Source organism: Triticum aestivum, chromosome 1B (assembly GCF_018294505.1).
Source record: "Triticum aestivum cultivar Chinese Spring chromosome 1B, IWGSC CS RefSeq v2.1, whole genome shotgun sequence".
NCBI classification, from domain to species: domain Eukaryota; kingdom Viridiplantae; phylum Streptophyta; class Magnoliopsida; order Poales; family Poaceae; genus Triticum; species Triticum aestivum.
Genome location: NC_057795.1, coordinates 353074855 through 353081794, shown reverse-complemented (window position 1 = coordinate 353081794; position 6940 = coordinate 353074855).

The following is a 6940-nucleotide window of genomic DNA, read 5'->3' as shown; positions in this document are numbered from 1 at the left end:
TGTGATAGAGCGTATCATATCACGGGGTTTGGATGCACCGCCAAAGTTTGCACCACATCTCGATGTGAGAAAGGGTAATCCACAGTAGCGTAGAGGCTAGCAAATTGCGGAAAGGTAAGAGTGCATATAATCCATGGACTCACATTAGTCATAAAGAACTCATATACTTATTCCAAAAGTTTATTAGCCCTCGAAGCAAAGTACTACTACGCATGCCCCTAGGGGGATAGATTGGTAGGAAAAGACCATCGCTCGTCCCCAACCGCCACTCATAAGGAGGACAATCATTAATAAATCATGCTCCAACTTCATAGCATAACAAGAGACTATATGTGCATGCTTCGGGAATCACAAACCTTAACACCAATTGTCGGTGAGAAACGACACCTATGGGATCACGGGAATCCCTACTATGGTTGCCGGGGCGCGGGGTTGTGAGAAGAGCAGGATCAACAGTCAACACAAGGATCATTTACCCAGGTTCGGGCCGAGGATGCGTAATACTCTAGTCCTGCTTTGGGTGTTGTATTTCAGATTGTTCTTAAACTCTCGAACTAGCTATGGTGGCTGCGTAGTTCAAAAGAGCTGAATCCCCCTCCAGTATGCCATGGGCCTCCTTTTATAGTCGAAAGGGGCTGCCACAATGGCACAAAGGAGGTGGAAAGGCGTATAGTGCTGCAAGCTTATTGCCCATATTACAGGACAAGTTGCATTAAATGCACCGCTTAGGTGTCCAGTAGCTTTATCCGGGACCGGAACGAGGCCCGTCCCATCCGCTGCCGCTCCGTCCCATTTTGACACGCGCCCAGGCCAGCAGTGTGTGCGGTGCCATGTAGGCAGGCAGGCAACTGAGGTGGCGTGGTGGTAGGATATTCCCGAAGATTTGCATGCAGCCACACAGGTGTTAGCTAAGTTGGCCTGGAAGCTGCATGTTGCCACGCAGGTGCCTGCCCAGCTGGTTGAGCTGGCAGCTGCATGCGAACGGCGGCAGGGTCTTGACTGATGCGGGTCTGGCTGTGGCCCCGCTGATGTCCTCGGCAAGGGTCTTGCTGGGGCCCCGCTGATGTCCTCAGCAAGGGTCTTGCTGGGGCCCCAGCAAGGGTCTTGCCGCGGCGTCGTAGTCGTCCCCGGCAAGATCGGTTTTCCTCGGCAAGGATCTTGCTGAGGGTCGTCGTCTTCTGGTCCTCACCTGATCTCATATGTTCATGATCTTGATGAAGATCTGCATGCCACTACAGAGATGCCTCCCGAGCCCTGGGTCCAATCGTAGTTGTTGGTGATGTTGGAACCCTTGGGCTCAAGGGTGGCTCACTCCATTGGCGTTGGGAAAGTTGCCCCGGCAAGGCTCTTGCCGGGGCCGCGGAGGTCGCCCTGGCAAGGGTCTTGCCGGGGTAGTCCACCTCGCCCTCTCGCTCTTTGGTGTTGCTGGTCTTGGCGTTGCCTCGGTTGTCTTGTGCCTTCGGCTTCTCTCCGGCTCCCATCCTTTCCCTGCTACGTGCGGCCGTGGCGCGTGGGTGTGACTGCCCGTGCACAAGTAAAGGGGTCAAAAGGAGAGCCCCTACTTTTGTACACCAACAGGAGCCCTCGGGCCTTGGCCACACATAAGACCGACACATTGTTGAGCCAGGCCCAGAACGGTGCATGGGCAGGCGGGGCAGATTTTACCGTAGTAACTTTTCGTCCGCTGCGCTTCCCCATGACCCACGTTGAATGCGCGGCGTGGAGGAGCGTGCGTGACGCGGGGGGCATGCGTGGGTGGTTCCCGCACGCATGTGTCACATCATGGGGACGGGGCGGCTCGCGCCTTCCCCAGGAAAGAGGGAGGCACAGAGGTGCGGCTCATTTATTCAGGCGGACCCGGGTCATGGTCTTCAAGGCGTCCGTGCCCCACGATCACAGGGTGGGGAACGGTCGCCTCACCCGTCCCCTCAATTCTTCTTGCTCGCCACGTGTCCCCCATGCATGTGGCAGGTGGTGGAGGCAGGAAACCGGCCGTCGCTGATTGGGGCAGCGGGTCGGTCCTGGTTCCCTGCACCCCTGGTGACTGGATTGGTCGAGCGAGGCGGCCGAGCCCCTACTCTGCCGCTTTATAAGAAGGGGAGGGGGACTGTGTACCACATTCTCCCATCATCCATTTCCTTCTGCCTCCGCTTCTTTCTTCGTTCTACCATGGCGAGAGGGGACGCCGGTCCTTGGACGGTGGGCGCGAGGGTTGCTGCTCGACAGCGCATCCCTCCTTCTCAAAGCCTCGTGGCAGCGGAGCCTGCCACGAGAGGAAGGGGGAGGGGGTGAGGCCGAGGTTGCCGTGGCGCTCGGGGGAGAGGTGGATGGGGCGGCGCGCCAGCCCTGCCTCCGCCAGTAGTGCCTTTCCCGGTGGAGGGCCACATCGGGGACCAGCCCCGCGAGTTCTTCACAAGGCTGCACCGGCCACCGCATCGTTGTCTTTGCCTCCCCACCCCGTTCGCTCGGGAGATAGAGCTTGACCCTCCTCAAACCCTTAGGTTGCACATGAGGGACTGCGGGAACGGCGGCACGCGGGTCGGCGTCAACTTCCCCGCTCATGAGGTCATGTACCTTTGCCGCGGATGGAAGACATTCGCCCGCATCCACAGCCTGACGGCGGGGCTCGTCCTCTACTTCAAATTAATGGAGGATGGCCTGCTCTCCGTCAAGGTCTTCGGGGATCTTGGAACTCTCCTAAAGTGCTGCGTGGAGAGCTCCTCCGACAATGAAGATTCCTCCTCGAGCGAGAGTGGCGAGGAGGACAGCGACATCGACGACGAGGGTAGTAGGCGGGAGAATGACGGGTCCGACTACTTGTCGGACGCGTCATCCAAGGCAACGCCGGCAGCACGTCCATCTGCATCGTCAGCGCCTTGAACTTCTCCATGTCGCCTCTTTGGGTGGCTGTCTTGGGAGGGCGAAGAAGACGAGAAGGCGGGTGGCGGGCCTCAAGTCGGAGTACGCGGGCACCGACGCCTTCGTCACATATTGCCGGTCCCGCCGCCTCGTCTTCCAGCTCTTCTCCCGTCATCATCATCACCAGCTTCTCTTCTGGGTGGCCAACGGGATGTTCTCCTGGTGCCTTCTGCTGCTCGTACCTCGCCTAGGTGCCCCTTTTGCCCTTCCGCCATCTTGATCTGTCTCCTGAGGAGAGGGACAAGAAAGGGATTACGGGCACCTTATCTCTTTTTAGTTTGTAAGCCTTCGGGCCTTAGTAGATTTTAAAGCTTGTAATCCCCTTGCTCATGTTTTTCATTCCATATGAATTGTACCTGCATGGGATGTTTTTAATGAAAAAGGTTGCTTGTCAGGTTCTTTTGTGCGTGAGCGAGGCCCATGCCAAGGAACAAATCCTTGTTATTCTTAAGATAAACATCATCACCCGGCAACAGGCCTTGCCATCCCCCCCCCCCCCACTTCGATCGACCATTCTCTCGCTCTTGGCAGAGGGAGGGTTGAAGTAGAGTTAGGCCCCTTGTTACTTTCTCGCCACCGCGACTACGACCAAGTTCCGACCCAGGGAGATAGCCCTTAGGTATGGGAAAAGGGGAGCATGGTGGTTTGAGAGTATAAACATGGTTTCACACGTCCCAGTTCTATACGGAAAGGCATAACAGGGGATGGAAGACTTATCTGAATCCGCAGCCTCTGGCAACCTTGGCTTGCCGTGGTTGGATCCTCGTGTCTTCAGCCCCCGGCAGTCTTGGCTTGCCAGGGCCGGAGCGCCGGTCCGTTCTCTTCCTCCCGAGCGGCTTAGTAGAAGTGTCCACGTGCCCTGCGAACCAAAGAGGACAGAAAGGCGCACATTCGACCTCTAGGCTAGGGGTTAATCGCCGCTAAGCACTATCAACCCTAACCGAGAGAGAGACTCAACCTAGCATGCATGCTATAACTTAGGGCGTCGGTGTTTCATTTATTTATGCTCAGGGTCTGCGCCTGGCTTTGTACCAAGGGTTACATGCCTTGTCGGCAAGGCTTGTACAAAAGGGTGGCTTGCCGGGGGGCCCGGCAAGCCGCTCTTATGGGTAAAACTTGCGAAGATGTTCGATGTTCCAGGAGTTGCTCACTGGAATACCATCTTCAGTCTCCAGGCGGACCGCCCCAGGCTTGGTGACTCGTATTACCTGATAAGGGCCTTCCCACTTTGGCGTCAACTTGTTGGAATTCTTGGCCGACTGAACACGCAGAAGAACAAGGTCGCCTTCCTCAACGCTTCGGGCATGAACCCTGCGGCTATGGTAGCGGCGCAAAGCTTGCTGGTAGCATGCTGCTCGCACAGGCGCCTGAAGACGATCTTCCTCCAGGAGCGTTGCATCATCGTGCCATAGTTGCTCTTGCTCAAGCTCATCATAAGAGAGCACTCGGGGTGACCCATATATGAGTTCCACGGGGAGAACTGCTTCTGCCCCGTATACCAGGGCAAAGGGTGTCTGGCCGGTGGCTCGATTTGGCGTCGTTCTGATCGAACAAAGAACCGCCAACAACTCATCAATGCAGCGCCTTCCGCTCTTGTGCAGCCTGTCAAAAGTCTTTGTTCTCAGGCCTTGCAGCACTTAAGCATTTGCACTCTCAGCTTGGCCATTGCTGCAATGGAGGCAAAACAGACCTTGCTGCCGAGGTCTTGAATGTATTGCATGAAGGTGTGGCTCGTGAACTGCGTGCCATTATCGGTGATGACCCTGCTGGGTACACCAAAACGGCAAACCAGTCCCTTGAAGAACTTGACGGCTGACTGGGCTGTCACCTTTCTCACTGCCTCCACCTCTAGCCACTTTGTGAACTTGTCGATTGCAACGTACAAGTACTCAAAGCCCCCGACTGCACGGGGAAAGGGGCCTAGTATGTCGAGCCCCCACACCGAGAACGGCCAGGAGAGAGGGATTGTTTGGAGAGCCTGAGCTGGTTGACGAAGCTTCTTTGAATGGAACTGGCATGCTTCACACTTGGTTACTAGTGCCGTCGCATCCTGGAGGGTTGTGGGCCAGAAGAAACCTTGCCGGAATGCCTTGCCGGCAAGGGCCCTCGACCCTATGTGGGAGCCACATATGCCTCTGTGTATCTCCGCCAACAGCTCCAGTCCTTCCTCCTGGGGAATGCACTTCAATTTCACACCGTTTGGCCTTTTCCTGTATAGAACGTCGTCGACGAACTGATACATGGTAGACCGATGGGCTACTTTCTCTATTTCTTCCTGCTCCTCAGGGAGCTCCCCTGTTTGGAGAAGAAAAAAGGTATGCTGCGCCCATGATGGAGCCTGAGGCTCGACGGCAAGGACTAAAGGCATCTCTTATGTCATGGGAACGGTTGTCTCCACGGTCAGGGTCTGACGCTTTGCCGGAGTCTGTTGTCCCACGGCAGGCTCAGTGTCCCCGGCAACATCCTTGCCGACGGCTCCGGGGAGCTCGGCGGGAAAGTACTTGCTGGGTCATAATTTCCTCCACTTGTTCTGCTCTGTTGATGGTTCAACGGATGGCTGAGTTAATTGAAGCACAAAAGTACATGGTTCCATAGGTAGTTTGAGGGCAGTGCATTTCGACAGGTTGTCAGTGATGTCGTTCTCCACTCGAGGAACATGCTCCGCTCGTATACCGTCAAAACACTCTTCTAGCTTCCTCACTTCATCTACGTATGCCTCCATCAACGGGCTCTAGTAATCCTTGTTAACTTGCTTGACGACGAGCTGCGAGTCACCCCTCACGATGAGCTTCTTGATTCTGAGGTCTGCCGCGATCCTGAGACCGGCAAGCAATCCCTCGTACTCAGCAGTGTTGTTTGTTGACATCTCCCTGGGGAAGTGCATCTGGACCACGTACTTGAGGTGCTCTCCAGTGGGTGCGACAAGCAGTACACCAGTAGTTGTGTTGTAGAGAGAAGGCCCCATCAAAGTACATGATCCAGTCACAACTTGCCTCCTTGCCTGGGAGAGTGATCTCCTGGATCTCTTCGTCGGGTGTCGCGGTCCATTCTGCAATGAACTCTGCCAAGACTCTGCTCTGGATCATTGAAGTACTTTCAAACTTCAAACCAAAGCTTGATAACTCCAAGGCCCACTCCATAATCCTTCCGGTTGCGTCTGGGTTGTGAAGTATCCGTTGCAACAGGAGGCGGGTGACGACAGTGATCTTGTGTGCTTGGAAGTAATGACGCAGCTTCCTCGAGGCAATAAGAGGCCGAAGAGCAATTTCTACACTCTGGATTACCTTGATCTAGCCCCCTGCAAGAGGGAGCTGACAAAGTAAACCGGGTGTTGCATCATCTTCTTCTTCTGCACCACTCCACTTGACTATGTTGGCTCTGCCCTAACGGCGTCAGACTCTGCCGGGAGCCTTGCCTTGCCGGCACCAGGCCCTGTCGGGGGAGTCTCTAACTTGCCGTCTGCCGGTCCTGCCGTTGCCACTGCCTCTTCGTCAACCTCCCTCTGCACCACTAGCGTGGCACTAACCACTTGATTCGTCACCGCCAGATACAGCAGCAACGGCTCTTGTGGTTTAGGCGCAACTAGTATTGGTGAAGAGGAAGGGTATCTCTTCAGGTCTTGCAACGCCTCCTCGACTTCTTTTGGCGTTCTCGGAACGGGGGACCCCAGACTTGCCTGCCTGCAGCCTGCGGCGTGGCTCCCCAGTGGCCCAATATGGCCCGTCTTCATCAACCCAAGCTCAAGACCCTCGCGAGGGGCCAAGCCTCGCGGGGCGGACGACACAAGGACTCCTCAGGGGCAGCCTCACCAGGCAGGCTCGCGAGGAGGCGTAGAGATCAAGGCAAGGGGTACCTCGCGAGGTGCTCATGACGCAAGCCATGACGATCGAGACCAGGCGGGCGCCAACCGGCACAGTGTCCTTGTTTCCTCTTTGGTGCAAAGGGGGCAAGCGCAGGTGCGGAGTACCGAGGCATCAAGCAAAGGTTTCCTTATTGGTGCAACGAGACCAAGATCAGCAAA